At 39.4% G+C, this 21397-nt stretch overlaps 1 protein-coding gene across 1 annotated transcript in view; it reads right to left on the minus strand.

The window, feature by feature from the left end:
• Window positions 1–21397, minus strand: part of snd1 (staphylococcal nuclease and tudor domain containing 1) — a 215123-nt gene that overhangs the window by 55836 nt on the left and 137890 nt on the right. The window lies entirely within an intron of this gene.

Genomic DNA, 21397 nt, shown 5'->3' on the forward strand with positions numbered 1-21397 from the left:
TTGGGTATTGAGTTCTGTCTTAATTAGTACTTCACTAATGACAAGTTCTGTGACTTCTTCCATGCACCTAGATGTGTTTAAGACCACTGAGTTGCAGATCTAACCAAGACTTCCTCTAGGACCGCCTACAACACCTATATGCCTGATAGAATCAAGGACCATGGTAAAAATGCTTTCATTGGGAGAGAATTCAACATTCCCCACTTATTGATTTATATTCATTTTTATGAGATTTAAGGTAAACAAATGTTTCCCTCTGGACCTTATTTCTATAACGTATTCTAGTTATCAGGATAATTAGGCCTGCAGGAGGACTTGATTGGCATACAAAGTTAAGAGAACAGCAATGGTGTTAAGATAATTAGTGATTGCAGTTTGGAAAAAAACAAGGTGGGCGCCTGAGGATTTCTTATAATTAATAAAAAAAAACAACTTCTTTTCAGAGTAAGAGAGAATTGGCCTAATCACAGCGATCATAATTACAATGCGGACTATACAGCTATATCTACTGGATAAACACCGATCAACATTAAGATTCGGTAGATTAAGACGTGGTCAAAAAAAAAGACCAATCAGGACATTAACAGAAGTTTCGTAGAAAGACAAGACTCCCATGGTGAAGTGGTTTAGGTCAGACTATAAAGGCAGGGGAGCCGGATTCAGATCATCATCAGGAGGTGCATCCTCTGTAAAAAAATTTCAGCAAGCTGAAATGACTTAATGTAGCATCCCCTGAATATGGGAGCAGCAGAAAGGACACAAAACTAATTATAATGACAAAGATAAAGAGAAAATGCAGCCAGTTATTTGTAGGAGAATATAAAAAAAAGCCTAAATACTTTCCATGAGATCACTTCAATAATGATGCTTACCAAGGTAGTAATATTCATACCTCATACTCTGTCATTTTCAGCTATGCAAACTAATATGACTCACTCCTAGTGACTAATGTAATGAGAGGCTGGTTTCAGGTGGATCTTTGAAGCACAGAGGGACAGCGGTAGTGACTGAAAGGCAAGTAACCACTTTGATTTACAGACTATTTTACAATGATTGGGTTGTATTTTGTGGCAACACGCTCGGTCACTGCAGTATCCACGACCTCTGCTTCAAATGGTGCACCTTCCCTGTGTGAACAAGCCTTATCAATCTTGGTTGGACATGGAGCTGAGTGACAGGTGCTGGGATGGCCAAGTCGTTCCGTTACACTAAAGTGAAAAGACATTAACCCATTACCTCTGAGACAGTAAAAAAAAAAACCTGTCTCTGGGGTTCTTACAGGTTAGTAATGTTGCAAATTACCCCTGGCAGCTCAGAAAAAAACTGTTTTAGTAAAAGGATTAGAAAAATCTAAAAGAATAGGGATTTTTGGAAAGAATTTTCTTTTTTTTAAACTCAGTTCTAGGTTTCAGTCATAAACACACAAGGCCTTGCTGTGACCTTGGGAAACAGGTTTAGGTACAGACAACACTTGGAAGCAACATCTCTCCTGTCGAACCGAGATAACAATACGACTGGGTATTGATCTGCAAGGCCACATAACAGGACTTGGTAACAAAACATGTCAAGCTGCCGACAGGCTTATTTCAAAACAGTAAAAACTGGAATCACACTGCAGCAGTAAAATATGTTTAGAGAAGCACTGTTTTTCCCCCATGTCAACCACTATAAAAGAGCAGGAACAAATCAATAGCTTATACCCAGCAAAATATTGAAAAACCCATATGATAGAATTATTCTCTTTTTACATACATAAGAAGGGAATAAAAGCATTTTTTTTAAAAAATAGCTTTGCACAGGCCTTGAAGAACCAAGGGAATAAGTGGACAAAATCTACTAGTGATCATTTAAATCTAAATTAATTTCTTCAGTAAAAGCAACCAGAGCACCATTTATTCCTTTCCTAACACTAAAGTATGTAATTCTCTGGGGTGATCAGCAACAAACTAAATTAGAATGTTAATATATGCTAATTTTTTATTGCAAACTAAAAAAAAAAAAAAATGGGAGAAGTTTAAGGAACATGAACATTTATGCAACAGTAGCTTCTTAGGTCGAGCAACATCTAGGCTTGTTGAGTGCCGCCAGTCACTTTATACGTTAGGGGCATATATCCACTGAGCTGACTGATGCCTTGTGCAATTATAGTGTGACATAAGAGAGTGGTTTGTCATTTAAAATAAAATCGGAACCATTTCAGGCTTTCACTTTATTTGCAGCTGTAGCCCTAAAATCCAGACTTAAAAAGCAGGCCTGCTGTCCTGCCAAAACATTAGCATAATCTTTGTAGTGACTGATATGGTATGTCAAAACCCAGTTAAACAAGCCGACAACTCAGGTCAGGCAAATTTAGAGGAGATGATTTTTGCTCTCGGTAAAACTGTGTTATAATTCTTTTATTTCTTGGATTTGAACCCATTTTGCTCCCCTATAGCACACATTTCTGCAGGTTGGAAACAGAGAGAATTAAAAACTTAAATTTAGCCAACAGGCTACATTAAAGTGACAGAGAACTGACAGAAAGCTGGAAACGGACGGAGGGTTGAGTCCCTCAGATGTGGTTACTTTAGCAGATAAATTATGTATTAAAACTGCACAGGTGGTGGGGGACAGAGTTTTTATTTTTTTAATTTTATAGACGGGAGGAAGCAAAGCAGCTGGGGAATTCGTAACAGAGACCGCAGAGCGAGCAAAGGAGCGAAGGAGAAGGAGAGAGACAGAGATCCTCCCCAGCTTCATATCACAGCCAACAGATGTTCTCCCATCAAAGAGGCAGCAGGCAGGCAGCAAGGCTACTCAACCCCGGCTTACACGCCTAATGTGACCCCCACTTACGCTGCCAAACTCACATACAGGCAAACAGACACGTACGCGCCACTGAGGAGCTGGAATACAACCTAAGGCTATCATGCTGGTAGTTTCCAGCGTGTTTTAAATTGACACAAATTGATCCTCCTAAACATGTATGCATCAGCTGGAGGAGGAACGAGTTCTGTCGACATGCAGACAAAATGCAATTAGCATTAAGCGCTAACTTGCACCTGTCAGACATGGGTGCTATGAACACGAGAACCGAGGGGGAGCATAAGGTTGCCATAGAAACAGAGCAAATGGGTGTATAATCAAAGCCATGCACAAAAATAACCTGTACCTGTGCTAACGTGCTTAAAGTTGCCACCCTCCTCCGCTGGTATGGAGGACGAGACGGCTGAAAGAAAGAGGCGCTGTACGCAGATGAGAGACACAAAAACCACACACAGCTTCCCTGGAGGCAGTCACTCCAGCATATGGAGCCTTACATCAAGTGGCCTGTTTTTCTAACCGGAGCGGTGACTGTCTGTCCGCGGTCATTAAAACATGATCAAGCAGAGAAAGATCAGAGCAATAAAAGAAAGAGGGGAAAAAAAGAACAGCAGGGAATAAGCGTGCAATTAAAGTTCAACACTCCAAGCCCGACGGATCATGGCGGAGATTTTCATTCTTCAAAGCTTTAGACAAATACTGAGAGCCGGCAGTGGCTGGGGGTGACTGAAGAGACGTCAGAAAAGGAAACATCTTATGTAAAAACTGTCTCCATAACTTTGACTTTAAAGGCAATGCTACTTAAAGAAAGTGTGGGGGTATAAAGACTTGATTTGGTTCCTTCAATTACCAAAGACAGTTTGCCAATCAATTATTTTGTATGTATTTGGGCTATATACAGAACGAAGCCATATCTTTATTCTAAGCATCACTTTTATAAAAAATTTTTTGCTTATACATTTTCTCCTTATAACCTTGAGGACATATAGGTGAAGTATGACGCCCCAGAAATGTGTCCACCTGCCTTTGCAGCATGCAGAGTTAAAGTGGACTGCAATTTGAGGCCTATGGTGCCTCCTATTCTACTCTTTGTTGCTTTTGTGTGGCCCTAGTCTATAAAATGCCTTTTAGCTCAACAGTATTATTGTCTTTGAGAGAACACTCTGCAGCTGATCACTGGAAATTACTGAAGAGTTTAAAGAACAAAGAAGGGAATGGGGACAGAAGTTTATTTTGTCTAACTATGCAATTAAAAACCAATTAATCAGCTTAGTAATTAACAGGCTACATGTGTTGCCAACAGTTGCCATGCCTACAGATTTTTAGGGGAAGGCATTGTTGCTTCTTGAGCTGTTCTCTGCAGATCGGTTCTGATCGTTGCCGTTGGGAGCGCGGCAGTGGAGGCCATGCTGAATTGCAGAGACTGACAGAAGGGTTAATATGGCAGCGCTGAAGAGCAGAGAGAAAAACAGGCTATAGAGACGGAAGAACAAAAAGAAAGAAAGGAGAAGGACACTGCACTAAAGAGAAAATTCAACGCAGTCCAAGTCTCTGAATCACTTCTCATATGTTGTTTTTTGTGTTATAATTCAAAAGTTTAATATTTTTCTTGGACGAAGATATTTTTTCTGAGAAAGAGGTGAGATAATCAAAATATTCTATTTAAAATAAAATACATTGCTCCATCATCAATAAAAAAAGCAGTATTCAGGTTTTCCAATTGGCATGATGTAGAAAACAGGCAAAGTAAAAAAAACTAAGGAACACAGCATACAGATAAGGAATAAAGATGACATAAGGTTTAAAGCATGACAGGGTTAGAAAATGCTATAAAATGCTTGCAGGTCTCACAAAGCAGTGTCCAGTCCGTCATTCAAACATTGAAACAATAAGGCGTTTAGTGCAAACCAACTAAGAATGGATTTTCCATCTAATATGACAGAAAAGGCAACAGTAACGTTCAATTGAAAAACAGCTATCAGCTGTGCAAAATACTTAAGGCACAGCTGAAGAAACACTAGCAGATCAACAACCAATTTTTTGACTTAAATAAATGCGGACTTAAGCACTATGTTCTCTACACATCCAACTTTTTCGATCGCTCTAAATTAAAGTGATGGAAATTTTTTGGACAACCCTGCTAAAACACAACATAAAGGAAAAAATAAGTATAGGCAAGCAGTAAACACATGATATGTATACTGTGCAGAAGCAAGAGGGAAAAAAGGTATAAAAAGAGCCTAGCATAACAGTGAGAATCTGAAATGCAAGGATGACGAGATTCTGATTACATAACTGTCTCTCCCTAAGGCGAGAGAGAGGGAAAGAAAAAGACAGCGGCTCTAAAATGCACAAAAACACACATCCAAAACTAACAGAGTAGTCCCATTCTCTAGATGTAGAGTGTTTTCTGCAGGCAACAAAGCAACGAGCTGAACACAGTCTGACCTAAATTAGAAGGGAACTCTTAAGAACTCACCAAGATCTCTCAAACATTGACATGTTTGTTTGGTTTTTTTAGGTAAGTTCAAAGTCCTGTTAAGAATACTCCAACAGATAGTTATGTTTTCTTTAAACTAATCAGAGTAAACAAATAAGCGAAGATGCAACAGACTACTCACAGGGCAAAAAACATGATTTTACCAATTTTTTTGTTTCATTTTGATTTACTATATTCAAAAACAAAAAATATTGTTAAAAGTCATTTTCAGTGAATTGAAATTTTATTGGAAAAACAAACTTTCTTTTAACAAATCTTTTGAGTTGTCTTTATGCAAAAGCACGTGTTAAGAAAAGCTCTGAACTTTCTCCTACTGATTTACTCTACTTTGTATGTCAGATTTTAAACGTTATGGCTAATCTGAGACTATATTAAATTCTTATTGCTGTAAAGTATCGCCAATAAAATAGGAACTCAAATCAATGTTTGATTGAAAGCTGATAAATGGATGTAGTGGTAAATGGAGACGTACAGTAGCAGCCATTCAAAATGACCCTTCCCAGTCAAATGCCAGTCGAATGGCAGCCCACTTCCCTCCAACTGCCGGCGAAATCCCCTCCAACATCCAGCCCCTCTTGCACATTTTCTACTCTGACTCCACCCTTTCAATGAATTACAGGGTCTGACCAGGAGATGACGCTTCTCGTTAGATCTTAATGTCCACAAATCATGACAGAAAGAATATTTTAGTACAAATATTGATGTTTAAAAAGGAATTTTGGGGGATAATGACAAGAACCAGCCAAGGGCCCATCAAGGAAAGTGGGAACATTTTGAATGGCTACTACTGTAAGAGGAAAGGATGGAGAAATGGAACAAAGGCGGAAAGGAGGGATACAGCTTTTAAGTTGTTGTAACAGGAAAAAAAGTGCAAATATTATATAATACACTATTATGTTTGTCCATAGTCAGTTATACATTAGGAAAATCAAGACTTTTCAAGGCTGAGCAATAAACCACAACATTTAACTACAGAGTTCTATTTTCCTCCCAATTACATTAACATGTGCATATACAAACGCACATCAACACACCTTTCTTAAGCTTTCTAACAAAACAACAGGTTTCTATGAAAGAAACAAAGACTGAAATTAACACTGCACATTAAACCAAAAGGATGTAGTATTCAAAACAGGTAGTCTTTTTGCAGCATAGCATCTGAGCGCAGGTAAAGGTTGACAGATTAATAAATAGGACGCCTAAATCAGGGCATAGATTGTGAAAGTGTAACAATAAGAGGGGGGGGAAGAAGGGAGTCACAAAGACAAAGAGGCCTAATTAAAGATGGGATGAGGAAAGAGAAAATAGGGGTTGATAGTATGCAGGTAGTGAAGCAAGAGCAAATGAAAGAAGAAAAAGGCTGGAACAGGGAGGAATGCAGAAGAGGACAAAGCACGAGGGAGTAGTCGGAAGGTGAACAGAGGAGAAAGAATAAGCAAATTCATTTAGGAAAAGAACTGGCTGCTCAACCAAGAAACGGCCTGACAATGTGTCTATGTGCAGGTAATAAAGAGAACTGATGAGGCGTTTGTGCCCACACCAGCTATACAGCAAACTTCTCTCCTTCCGCTGCTAAAAGTAGACTGGCCTCATCTGTTTTCGAACTGCATTATTTTGACAAACATTTCTAGCTGCTAAAGCGCTCCCATTTCTGCAGTTTGCAGAACTGGACAATAATTTTCTGCTTTTACTAACAGTTCTCTGCTGGTGAAACTAAAAAACCCACATTTGATACGTTTACAAGAAATATGTTTTTTATCAATAAGGTTCATGTATCAAGTGTTAAGCATAATGACACTTTGAAAATTATGCACTAAAGATGAACATTTCCTGCTGCTATCAAGAATGTCTAAAGCAGATTGAGTTTTTTTGGAATATTGAATATTCTGCAAAGTTCAAACATCAATGACCTCAGTCAGGTTTGTGTAGTTAGTACCTATTAGTATATAAAAGTTTGTCAAAGTTTTACATTAGTTTGTGTTTAAGAAAGTAATTGCAATGCAGATTTTTTTTTACCAACAGTGATTTTTCAAAGAAAAAAATCCTTGATTAAAAAAAAAACATGTCATGCCTAATAAGAAACTTGTATTTAGGATGCCAGCAAGAACTGGACAAAATGTTTCCCCCGACCAAATGGCCCCATTAACCTGGCCACGACCCCCCCAAAATTCCTGCAATGACATCAGTTACTCCACTGCTGCTCTTTCAGCAAAGCTGCAACAGAAAGCTAAATCATAAAGTGCATTTCCCCGTGACAAACATGTCAGAGGAAACACATAAACACCCTATTAGGCGATAAAATATATGTGATTCCATATCAGTATGGTCTCATTGTATTCTTGCAGCTTACAAAGCCATTATCAGGCAGAGCTAGCATTGAAGATCTAACCAGCAAAAGGCAACCCAAATGATGCCCTTAAGATAAAAATATTTAACATTTCATTAGACAAGAAATAGAAGCAAAAAAAAGTAAAGGCACAGGAAAGCGTGAGGGAGGGAAGCTTTGGTGCAAACCACATTAAATAAAGCATGGCCTCCAAGCGCAGACCTTAAAAAAATGTCAAAGTGTGTGTAAATGACCATAAATTGCCTGCATCTTATTTTTAGCACAATTGCGAATATTGCACTCCATCTTGCTTCATCCATGATTAAATTGGAGCTATAAGAGAGCAGCCCTGAAGCTGGGTGAAAATGTGCAGATTAAACGTTTTAGCATCTGCTTGATGGCCCAAGAATACATAAATGCCAATCAACATCAGGGAAAAATGTCATATTTGCATGTAAAAACAAGAAGGAGAAACTGGGAGGATGATGGAGAAAGCCCCAATTAAAAATTCTTGCATGCTTAAGGAAATGTCACTGTTGGGCGTTGGGTATTTCAGCTTTGTCATTTTTTACTTCAGAGGTTTAGGTTATTTTAGGGCTGAAAAACTCAGGTGACTGGCGACTGCCTTAGACAGTACATGCCGGCTCTGAAATAAATGGATTTAAAGACATTTTCTGTATTCAATTTTGTTTGTAGTCAGATAAAAATGTATACCTAAGAGGATAAGGACCATTAAAAAAAAAAAAAAAAAACAAAAAACAAATGGCAACTCAATTTAAAAAAGGGCCATTCAATTCTGACTTTATTCTAAGAATTCTGACTTTAAACTCAATATTCAGATTTCTGATTTTAAAGTAAAAATTTGAAGTCAGAATCCTGATAATAAAGTCAGAATCCTGAGAATAAAATCTGAATTTAATGGCCCATTTTTCAATTGCGTGGCCATTTCTTTTGTTATGTTGTTTCTTTAAGTGATTCCTGTAAATGTGATAACATGATTTTAAAAAAAAGGCAGAATAAACGTAATTTTTTTATAAGGCTAAAATATTGATTTCAACTGGAGAGCTTTAGCAGAATACTCTGAGAGCCATTATGTTACATTTTTGGAGCAACATTCACATAAGCAGCTTGTTTTATGCGACTATTTTTGCATTGAAGTATCAAATTAATAAATCTAGCTCCAAATGAAATGTTTTAAAACCAACAAGGAACCATAAACAGGAAATAATACGCAGAATTTAATAAAAATTAAATGAATAACCTGTTTAAATTGTTGAATGCTCTGCAGGGTAAGGCCTTACTACTGATATTGCTCATTTTTTGAAGCCTTGAAGCGGTCAGCCACATTGCAGCCCAATAAAATCGAGAGGGAAAGTTTCCCCTCAGAGTCTGAAGAGAAACTAGTTATAAAAAAAGGGGGGTCAAAAAATCCAACCAGCAAACTCCAGTCAGGTCACGACCTTTACATTCACTCCAATAAGCAGAAATGAAGGTGAAAATAATGGAAAGTATAAAATGGGGCAAGACTGAATTTTGAAGAGCTAGGAGGATTGCAGAGGGACAGACCTGAGGTGTTTTTCCACCCTAGCCAATGACGCTTAAACCATGTTAATCTACTATAATGTAAAGCAGCATAGCCCTTTATACTAGGCTCTACCTTATGAGCTTTCATTTCATTGCTTCAGATCTTCATCTGTAATGAGAACTACCTGATATAACTGCACTCTACCTGGGATAACTGGACATCAATGACAGGGAGGCAGAAACATGAAGACCTCTACTCTTTGCAGAGGTCCTTGATATTAGAAGAAAAAAATATATATATATATATTTTTTTTTAATCATGTTAAAATCTGCTGGTGAAGATCCTCAGTCATCCAGGGGGAGAATAATCATTCCAAAAAAGTAAAAAGAATAAATCCACTGGACTTTGTTTTCAGCTTTGAAGACGTTTCGCTTCCCATCAAGCATTTAATAGTTACGTTTGAGTTTGGAACAATAAACAATAAAGAAGGGAGTGCATCTACTTTCAAAGTTTAGATCCTCATCATCCAATAAACCAACCACCCCTCCATAGAGTCAGCAAAGAAGCCCTCCTCCCTCCATAACAACAGCTTTACTTGTGAAGCCAACACTTACAACTTCTGCTGTCTTTCCTAAATGTGCCAGCTTCTTGTATTAAAACATTAAAGTACCCATTGCTGGTCTTCATGTTACATTTAGATAAAAAAAAACAAAAAAACACACGCACATATTTTATTTATTTTTATATATATGGTTATCTACCTTGAAAATAAAAGCCAAATAAGATTAATTCTCAATATCTAGTTGAATAAAACAGGGCCAAGGATACAAGGCAGTTAAGAAAAAAAACAAAACAAAAAAACTTAGAAGGTAAGGATAAGAAAGGCTGAGGAAAGGAAATAGAGCACCACCCCATATGTACAGATGACTAAACCAAAAGGTCTGCTTCTGAGTGCGGTTCTTGTTCCTCAAGACTGGACTGATGTCCTTGTGCCTTGATGCATTTTTCAGATGACATTTATAACGTCAGCATGTAATCCAGCAACTGATGTAAATGCATAATTCAGCAAGCAGAAGGTGAGACTGCTTAGACGTCATTAAGGGTGTCTTAGTTTCTTGCCCGTGAAAAAAAAAGGAAGGTTTATGTCCTTGACTTTGCAGGTGACTGCAATATGCATGGCTGCACAAGTCAGTCAGAGGGTGGATGAAGCATATGAAGATGGAAAGAATATTTGTGTGTGATTTTGCAGGCCTGTGAGTGTAGCTGACAGGCTGCTGAATTTGCAGCTCAGAATTGGGGGAAAGGAAGATGAAGACGGAGAGAGAACTGGGATTTAGGGTGTAAACAGCGCACACACATCAGTGGGTCCACTGATCTTTCACCGTCATTCCGTCTCTCTCCCTCCGGGCGGTGAGGGTCCAGCTTGCCGTCTAAAGTGTGTATGAGGGGGTGTCCCCGGAGATTGTGTGTGTGTGTGCAGGAGTCTGCACAGGCTCAAAGCATGTTTGAGTAAGCAGAAAAGAGACAGTGAGAGTATGGTGTGTGCACGTGTGGCACTTCCTTCCATCTGCAACCAAGTTAGTATGAGCAAGGATGTGCACACAGCACACTGAGAATCAAATTATGTAATCTGTTAGACATATGAGAAAGCCTCCGTCAGCTCTTTGCTTTTGTGTGGTTGGTTCAGTTTGTGCATACAACACTGAGAAGAAAGATGACAGCAGGAATAAAGACACTCAGAGCAGACAAATCATCATGTCATACTAAATCACAAACAAACTAAGCACTCACACACACACAAATTATGTGGGTGAAGCCAGAGAGTTAGTAGTACATAATAGTGCCCAGTCCTCTCCATCTTCTCCAACGACAATAACCCATATGGGTCACCTCTCCCATCGAGACCACCCTGCAGGCAATAATCCCCCCTTGCTGTGATTCTCGTCCTTTCACACTTGCCAACACAAACTATGCTGCCTCCATCTTGCCTGCCCACCAACACTCTGGCTGTAAAGCAATGTGTTCTCTCGCTGAATGTGTTGGTTATTTGCAGCATAGCACATGAGACTTGAGCTACTGATCTAAAAGGCTACACAGCATGTAGCTTTAACCCCATCTGAAACCCTTGATATGCAAAGTTTTAACTTAAATAATAAAGGTAGTTTGCAAATAACATTTTAGAAATTGTTAGGGGCTTTGTTATATTAATGTCATCAGATGACAGTAGAAGTGGATTAAAAATATGGCACATAAATACACTGCTCAAAAAATAAAAGGAACATGTAAACAAGACAACACAACTTCAACTAAATCAAACTTTGGTGAAATCAAAGTGTCCACTTAGGAAGCAAGGCTGATAGACATCAATTCCACATGCTGTTGTGCAAATGGAACAGAAAACAGAAATTATTGGCAATTAGCAAGACAACCAATTAAGTTGTTCTGTAGGTGGGGATCATAGACCACTTCTTAGTACCTATGCCTATGCTTTCTGGTCATTTTGGAATGGTGGTGGTGCTTTCACACTGGTGTGTAGCATGACACTGACTCTTCAACCAAGACAAGAGCCTAAGGTAGTGTAGCTCATCCAGGATGGCACATCAATGACAGCTGTGGCAAGAAGGTTTACCGTTTCTGTCAGCATAGTGTCCAGAGGCTGGAGGCACCACCAGGAGACAGGCCAGTACACCAGGAGAGGGCCATAAGAGGGCAAATAACCAGCAGGACAGCTACCTCTGCCTTTGCGCAAGGAGGACGAGGGGGAACACTGCCAGAGCCCTGCAAAATGACCTCCAGGAAGACACAAATGTGCATGTGTCGGCACAAACAGTTAGAAACAGACTATGTGAGAATCCACAGAACACCAGGATGGACAAATTCATGACTTGGAGGACCGCATAGCCCTCTATGTGTTTGCCAGAGGTAGCATGACTGCCATTAGGAACCAAGATGAGATCTTCAGACACCTTGTTAGACCATATAGTGGTGCGGTTGGCCCTGGGTTGCTCCTAATGCAGGACAAAGCTAGAACTTATGAGGCTGGAGTGTGTCAGCAGTTCCTGCAAGATGAAGGAATTGAAGCTATGGACGGACCGCCTGTTCTCAAGACCTGAATCCAATTGAGAAAGTCTGGGACATCATGTCTGGATCCATCCACCAACGTCACGTTGCACCACAGACTGTCGACAAGTTGACAGAGGCATTAGTCAAGGTCTGGGAGGAGATCCCTTAGGAGACCATCCGCCACCTCATCAGGAGCATGTACAGCCATTGTAGGAAGGTCATACAGGCACATGGAGGCCAGTAACAATACTGAGCCTCATTTTGACCAGTTATGAGGACAATACATCAAAGTTGGATCAGCCTGTAGTGTGTTCTTCAGATTAAGTTTTGTGCCTGAATCCAAATCCAGGCCCCTATCGGTTAATAAATTTGATTTCCATTCATGAGTTCTGTGTGATTTGGTTGTCAGCACATTCGACTTTATACAGAACAAAGTATTACCGGGGTAAATCAGAATATTTCATCAATTCAGATCTATAGTAGGATGTGTTACTTGACTGCAAAGAAAGGTTGTGCAAAAGGAAGGGAATGAAGGATGGATGAAATACCGGATCTATAATAGTGGTAGACTAGCTCCTGTAAATGACTAATTGGTGGCAAAGGAAATGGACAGACAGGTAAACCGATAGATTGATAGACCGATGAATAGGTAAACTGGATATTGGTTAGAAAAGACATTAAATCCCAGTCCAAAACAGTTGGACTGGGATTCAATACTTGAAGGTGTTAAGATTTGGTGGCCGCACAGCAGAAAAAACATTACAGCCTGGACAGTACTTTGCTTGTTCGATTCCATCATTTATTTCTGTCATTGGCTTTCTCAGTGACATACATTATATTTGATTAACCTTTTTCACAATTAACTGTCCATCATCATCTGTTAAGGATTAGTCCAAAAAAAAAACAGTTTGGTAAGATGCAGTTTTGTATACATCAAATGCATTGAGTTATTTAACTTAAATAGATTTTTTCTATCCGGCAAATTTAAAAATACTAGTAGGGCTTTGAATCTCCTAAGTTGATCATTTATTTGAACAAAGTTTATGGCTTAGTGGAACAACACTGCTGAATTTCTATTTTAGAAAGCCCTGGAGTCTGTCGTGAAAAAAAAAATCAGAAATAATGTCAATTTTCAAAGTGACAGGTAGCAACAGAATAGCAGAGAATATGCTGGATCTTTTTCTACCTTTTTTTTTTAGATGTTTTGCAAAACTGAATCACCCCAGACCTGCTAGAAGCTAAATGCCTTTTTTTCTAGATATGATCACAGCATATATGTTATTTAGGAGCATCCGTTTACCAGCTGATTCCATCTTACTTTCTTAATACATCCTGTTGCAACAGAAGGAAGAAACTTAAAATCTAATCTTTAGAGGAAGTAGTCGATAGCAACTTCAAAAATTTTTATGAAGATTACAAACATACAATAGAAAAACAAGGTAATTTAGGCTCTGCAGGATGAGGACTGCTGCACGATGAGTCATAGAACTCTCACACCTGTTCACTGCCACACACACACACACACACACACCCTCAATGTGATTGAGTCAAAGAATTACTGTGTAGAGAGAAGCAGAGACCTTGGAGTTTAAATGACTTGTGACTGCTGCTGGACCGACAACCTGATGCTGTTGATCTGAGAAAGAGGAGCAGCAATAAAGTGCTCAAACTTAAGATTAGGAGGCTTTAAATTCTGCCAAAGCTTTCTGAATGGTTAAAAATTAATGTTAGATAGCACTAACATCATTTTATGTTCATTTCAAAAAAGCAGAATTCCACCAATGCTTTCATTTTCTTTTGGTCTTGATGATTTCCTCTGTTACTTATTGAGTAAGCATGAATTAGAATGCTCTACAGATACCTACTGCATCTTAAAAAGAAAATTCAAATTGAGCCAGTCCTTTGCAGATAAAAAAGTCTGAGTATATAGTTGTTCTGAAATCATTTGCCTTAAATCTGCAGTTTAATAAACATAATTGCATTGGATATAGCCTTGCTGTTTGAAATAATATTAGCTTTTTGGTTTTTATGGCCACTTATAATTGGTATATTGAAGATATTTGCTTACTTATTCACCCAGAGCAAAGCTCAAGTGGAGTGAGTTGCTCTAAACCAAAATAGTTGCTCTGAGCCATGTGTTTATTTACTAGAGAGTCAGCCCTGGAATGCAAGGGACAGTCAGTCAAGTCAGCTGGACTTCTAACTTTTCAGGAGGGAAAAAAGAATCCTGAAACAAGATTATATACTTCAATCAGGGTCTGCCAAGGACACGTCAAATAGTTCAATGTCAGAAAGATGCTGCTTCAAGTACTTCTGACAAGTGCTGCTGATGGACTGGTGAAGCATAAGGAATGGCAGCAGCAGATCCTGGATTTAGTTTTTTTTTTTTAGTTTTTTTCCCCCCTGCCCCTCCTCCAAACTAAGAGCACAACCAATGCAGGTGCCTGACTCACTCAGTTTTATGCAGTCCAAGCTGTCCTGCATGATCCGAAAACTGTCAAAGCAGATGAAGCAAAAGAGAGCATGACAGGGGTTCGATGATCAGCCCAAGGAGGACATAAGAAAGGCGAACATGTGATGAGAGTGAGCGTTACGAGGCAAGAACATTCAAGAGATTAAAGTCAGACAGTGGTGTGTGAAGAGGACTGAGCTGGGCTGGGGGGGGGGGAAGAGGCGGGCAGCGATCAAAGAAGAAGAGTCCCGTGACATGAAATATTTTAACAAGGGTTGTCACATCGTCTTTTGGGCTCCTTTCTTCTTCCCATTTTTTTTTTTTCATTTTCTGTCTACCCACTCTTAAACCCATGGGAGCGGGTTAATCTCCTTCAAGGTTGGATAATTACAGAAAATCAACAGAAACCACCATTTGGAATATAAAGTGTTCAAATTGTTCATTTATTTTCAATAATTAAGGCACCAAACGGTTACCACAGCAAAATGCAGGGACCTGATTAATTTTTGTTTCTAAGAAGCAAGCTCCTATGACATATATAGAAATAAAATGGTAAAAAACAATCAGGAATGAAGGATTGAATTAAAGAAAGTGTTAACTTTCAATGCACTGAACACTTCTGGGATTGCAGATTCATTTTCCTTTCATGACCCTGCTTCTTAATTTTCTTAGTTTTTTTGTTTTTTTTTTTAAATAAGATCAACCTTGAGGCATAACCAATAAAACGACAAACCAACTCCCACACCTGCTCAGTCTGAGAGAACTGGAATCAAAGCCTCAGCCAATGTCTCTACATTCAAAGCTTTGCTCCCAATTCATAGAGCCAAGATGGTGCTGCTTTTTTTTGTTACATTTATTTCTTTTGCCTGCAGCAAGAGAAACACATCAGCCACAGCATTAAGACATCTCGTATTAAAAAAGACAAAATTCACTGTTTTTTGCACTAACTGTAGTTTACAGCCTGGATATTCTCACATTCTTAGATATCAAACACTCCACTGAACCAAAAAGTTAAAGCAGAGGAAATGAACAATTCCATGAAAAATAAAATAAAAACATAAGCGAACAGCATCCATGGACAAATTTCAAATCCTGCAATGAGAATTCTAATGAAGAATTAAAAAATTTAAACAGCTAATTTTAGACTAACAATGTATTTAATGGTCCAGATTTTAAGGCTTTACTCCTAATATTTCAAAACATCTACTAATAATTTAAAGAACTAGAGTGATCGTTTTCTTTAATCCTAATGAGGTCCAAATCGTGAAATGAGGTTCAACCAGTATTTGGTGAAATGTTTCTACGCTAGTCGTAAAGAAGTTACTCCCTCTGTAGCTGTCAATAAGATTAAGAGATCTTTCTATCTGGGTAGCTGCAAACTTCAGGATATCATTTACTGTTGCTCTGAAACATGATAGTCTAAGTAAAGTTCACATGTTTCTAATTCTGCTCAGGGCGGAGCTTTTTTTTTTTAACCATCCATTGTTTCCAAATTTCACTAATCCAGTTGTTGAATTGTAGTAAAAATTTAAGTTTTCCTATATTTCTCCACCTCTGGACAATGTACCACTAACCGTGATGCTGAAACAGACCCAAAAAACGATCCTGGCACCACCTTGCCTACTAGTTGCTGTAGTTTAAAAGCCTCAATGTGACTCAGATAAAGTATTTCTGAGCCTGTTGGTCTCACTCTGAATGTTCGTTCCTTAGCTGCTTGTCTGCCAGGATGGGTGGGGTGCTTCTTTATGAGGAGCGCTATCCCCTTGCATCTTGATACGCAGAGGTCGGAGTTAGAGGGAAGGCTGCTGATCCACCACCACAGAGCTCCTGAGGACTGAGCTCCTGAGTCCAGCTCTCTGTAGCTTCTTGAGGAAATAGAGGCCATTTCTCAATATGTATACTTTTCCGTTTTCATGTCCTTGTGAAACGCCTAGTACTGTTCCAATACGCAAGAATAGAAGATCGAGAACGGACAAAGTCCCCAGATGTTGTCCTCGCCGCTCCCTCTTTACAGAGTATGCATCAGAGCAGACTTGTCCGTTCTGAAGATTGACAGCTGTCCCAGCATGCACTGCTGCAGCGGCAGCTTCCAGGTTAGCACACACAGAGCTCAGAGTATTAAGTTAAAAGTTCGCTTTTCTGTTGCCGTTGTTCTATAAAAGTACGTTTTAAGATAATTTGAGGTGAGAACATTATACTTTTAAGCATCACCATATGGCCCATTTACTGATGTAGTGCCTAATTAAAAAAAGGTTCAGATGTTGAGAGGACCGTGTTGAGAGAACTTTAGCCAGGGCTAAAGTTAGCCAGTCTGCAGCAGCTCGCTGGCATATTTGGCAAAGCATTTATTTAATGTGTGCTTATTGTCTTTGTTAATTATTATTCCCCCAATAAATGAAAAAAGTTAGAATTTATTATCATCAAGAAACCGTTAATAACAGGAGGTGAAATGCAGCTCCAGACTAGCCAAGCATGTGGTGACATCAGTACGCTTCTGTTCCAATTGACCCAGATTTATGCTGCGTGCTCCCATTCTCCCAGAGTCCATACTTTCCTGTGTTATTCTCAAGAACAGACTTGGCGAGAACACGAGTCTGTACTCGTTCTTGGGAATTGAGAAACGGCCAGAGACACTTCCAGAGAGGAAGTGTTGGCGCTCCAGGTGAAGCCCGGATAAATCCACACCCAGGTGCCTGTAGCTGGACAAAACCTCCATGGCTCCTCCTCCGAGGTAGAAGAGATGAAGAGGATCTTTGTCCCTTCAAAAATCCACCACCATCTCCTTAGCCTTCTTGACACTGATGCAGAGGTTATTGCCTGTCTTACTTTCTTTAGGTTATTGGCTCCTTTATTTTCTGGTGGTTGACTATCATATGTCCAAGACCATGTTCACAATCACTATAATAAAATGGGAGACAACTCATTTATAGCTCTGAAAATACAATCTGAAGTTCCCAAATTAATTCTAAAAAATTAATTTCTTCCTCTCTCAGTCATAGCCCCCTACTCTAGACTTGATTTACCATTTTTGTTTTTTAATAAAACCCTTGTTTATTTTGTGCTTCTCATTTTTAGTAAGAACAAAAGCAATCCCTAATGACACCATTAGTAATGTTTGAACCAACCCTTTATCTCAGCAGGGATCGGCTCTGTCAAAACAAAATTAATCAATTCACACATCCCATATTGTCACAGGATGGCTCCCTGTCTGTGGTGACAAGCTTGTGCTCTCTTCTTGTTTTAAAGACTGCACTCAACTTTTCTACCCAAGCTAACTTTAAGCTCTGTGACCACCTATTTCTTTAATGCTTTGTTTAGACCGCAAGCCGTGGAAGCAGCAAAAAAGATTCTGCTGCTTCATCTTTGATGCTTGTACATATTAAGGTCTGACGCACCTCAACAACATCTTTGACGCTCCTGAAGTGTGTCCACTAAAGTGTATCCAGATGGGTCTGATGCTTGTGCTGCTCCTGCGTTCAATGGCAGATAGTGGCTTGGCTATATTTGCTGTAATCAGTGGGTAAAAAGTAGTTTTAATAGGTTTTTAAGTGAGGAAGTCCACCCCAAAACAGTCAGTTCATCAACATTATGATCCTGCCTTCAAATACTATTTCGGTGTCAAGGCCGCTCAGTCTCCCACACACCGGTGGTGCTCTGTCACTGGAAATCCCGTTTAACGGCAGCCTCTGGGCCGGTCGCCTCTTGGCGATTTTCCGCTACTGTTTGCGGCGGCAGGAAGGTGTTTTTTTTTATGTACGCAATCCAAACTGCAGGCACCAGAATAAGAAAAGTGAGCATATTTTGCTGGCAGGTTTCGACATTTAAGTTAATTTAAGCGTTCATAAACTGTTTCAGGGGAGTTATAATGGCAAGCACAGGCTCCTTCTCTATGGTTTCATCGCTAATGTAGCCAATGAACTGTGACTCTTTCTGTTCGACCTGAAAAGCCTGTGCCCAGAACGTAAGTCAGTGACAAGCGCCATAAAAACCATATCACCAGGTACATCGAAATACCAAAAATGTGTTCAAATGTCATTTCATCGTCATTGAATAAAATTATATTGCGATACATTAAAATATTTGATTACGGAACATCCCTATGTAAAGGTCTCATTCATAGGGTGTCCCATATATTGTTCCGAGAGGAGTTGATAGGTGAGATTAAACATGCTGAACTCTGGGAAAGACTCATGATCCAACCCTTTCGAATTCCTCAATTAAAACACAATCACTTTGTCCCATTGGTCTCATTTTAGCAAAATCTCATATCCACTTAAGACAATACAGCTAAGCAGTTTTGGTGTAGGATGCTACAGCAGCAAGCCTCTCCCCCCCCTTGTTGTCCCTGCTGGACCACCAACACAAACTTTTCCTTCATAAATGTGTTAGTTTGTGTGTGAGTGTTGCAAGCTCCGCACATCCTTCAGTTTATTAAGACAACCTTGTTTTCTTGTAGAGACGCCTGACACAGCAACAACTGATATCTTCCGCATCTACAGCCGTAGGGACGAAGAAAAGGCAAATAGAAACAGGAAAGGAGATGGTGAAGGATGCAGCCTGCCCTACCTCACAACAGACCAACACAGACAAGGACCAGCCACTACTTCAAAAGAAAAAGACTGGGGAAAAAACTGCCAAGCTCTCAGCTTTTCTCAAGATGGTCTCGAAGGGTTAATTAGAGCCCCAAATCCCACCTCATCTGCCTTCAAGTTGCATAGCATGCACTGATGCTAAACTGAGGAACCCTGCACAGTACAAACACCAAACTGTTCACAACAAACCAGGCTGGAGCTGATCTGTCCACTGATGCCTCTGGCACACTAACATCAACCATAATCACCATCTGTCTGGTCAATCCAGGCCTCATTCTGCCATCTTACCTCAGGTCAGTTCAATTCAAAACCTTGTGTTTAAAGTCAGCCTGTCTCAACATTGCAAAGCAGGACCTAGAAACCTGTGTTGAAATTCTTAGAGCCGTCAGGAAGGTGTGGTGAAACTGAACATGGCAGGGTCTGAGTGTTCATATGGCCAGAGAGATCTATTTCCTTTTTTTTTTTTCCCCTCAAAGAAGTAAAGGCTGACCTGCGGACCACTCTAGAGATATTCATCTCCCTCTGCCAGTGTTTTGAGGGAGGGGAATCCACAGATGGAGAGTAATTGTAACAAAAGAAAGAGCCGAAAGCAAACAACACCACAGGAACACAGCAACTATGAACATGATAGATTTTTCGGAGTGAGAGAGAACAACCTCTTCTTAGCTCTGGCGATACATCACATTTATATGGGATGAGGAGGCATTTGTGTGTCCTCAAGGACCGAAATAAGTAGAGAGTGGGAGAGAGAGAAAGACAGAGCAAGTGAAAGAAATAAGTTACACAGACAGAGAGAAGGAGGACAACATTGACAGCTGGCTGGGCACTTTGTGCATCTGCCAGGGGTGACTCGTGGAGCCATAATGAAAATGCAAGGCAAGATCAGGATCACTGTGAGAGAGGCCACCATCCATCACAGAACTCCCATTGAGGATAGACAGCTTCAATGATAACAGCAAATATACCCATTTGCAACCCTGGATGGGGGAACTTCACAATATTAAAGCTCTACATACAACTGCTTCTGATTATATGTTCAAATAACCTGGACTAAATTGCAGGTGGTACACCTGGAACAGTTTCACATTTTGTTTGCTTAAAACCACAAATTTTAGGACAGTATTTAAGGAAATAAACTTTCTCCACTTTTGTACCACTACATAAAATCCAGGACAACCAACTGCCTTCAGAAATCACATTGTAAGTAAATAGACTGCACCGGTTTGTAATTTAATCACAGAATAAATATAGCTATTCTGTAAAGGTAGCAGAGGTTTGTTAGAGAACATTAGTAAACATGTAGAGCCTAATGCAAAAGTTATGGAGAAATTCAGTTATGACTAGTGTTCAAACCTTTTACAGAGAGCTTGAGGAAGGATAATATTAATCTGAGAAAATGCATAGCAGCCTAAGGTAACTCTGGAGAAGCAGCAGAGATCTGTAGTTTAGCCATGTCCTAATGTTAAACATGGTGGTGTCAGTATCGCACAGCAGGGACCTGCTACAGCTAAGCTAAACTGTTGCTCAAAATCACAAAGTTTGAACCATTTTGAAGGGGTGAATTGGAAAACTTGTCTGTCTCTAGATACATTATGCAAAGCTGGTAAAGAATTCAACCATAAAAACTCCAGCTTTCAATTTAACACAAGGGGTTGGCATTTTTTTTTTGCAAACAAATCAGAATATCATGAAGTTCGTAACCGTCGGATGAAAAATAAGGTCTTCTAACAGGACCAGAACCTATATGACATGATGCCATTTTCCATAAAAAAATGAAAGAAATCTCTATAATTTAGAGTACTTTTAATAACTTAATTTCTTAAAAAACTTTATTCCTTTAATACTCAGCATTTTGCATACCTATAAATTACAGATAAATAACATAGCAAGCAGGAAAACGGGATGACACTTTGCATTTTGCAAGGTATCAAACTCAGGATGACAAACTCGCAGCCTTGCCTAGAACACCACATCTCAGACATGACAGGAGGAAAAATATATACTGATTTTTTTTTTCCCCCCCTCAAGGTTCTGCTTCCAGTGACAACTGTATATTTCAATAAGAGGGCAAAGATAAATGACACTATTGGTTGTGCAAGATGATATCTTCAGCTTCCAGTACAACAAAACAAAACTA

Source organism: Cyprinodon variegatus, unplaced genomic scaffold (assembly GCF_000732505.1).
Source record: "Cyprinodon variegatus isolate N-32 unplaced genomic scaffold, C_variegatus-1.0 Scaffold139, whole genome shotgun sequence".
Classification (NCBI taxonomy): Eukaryota; Metazoa; Chordata; class Actinopteri; order Cyprinodontiformes; family Cyprinodontidae; genus Cyprinodon; species Cyprinodon variegatus.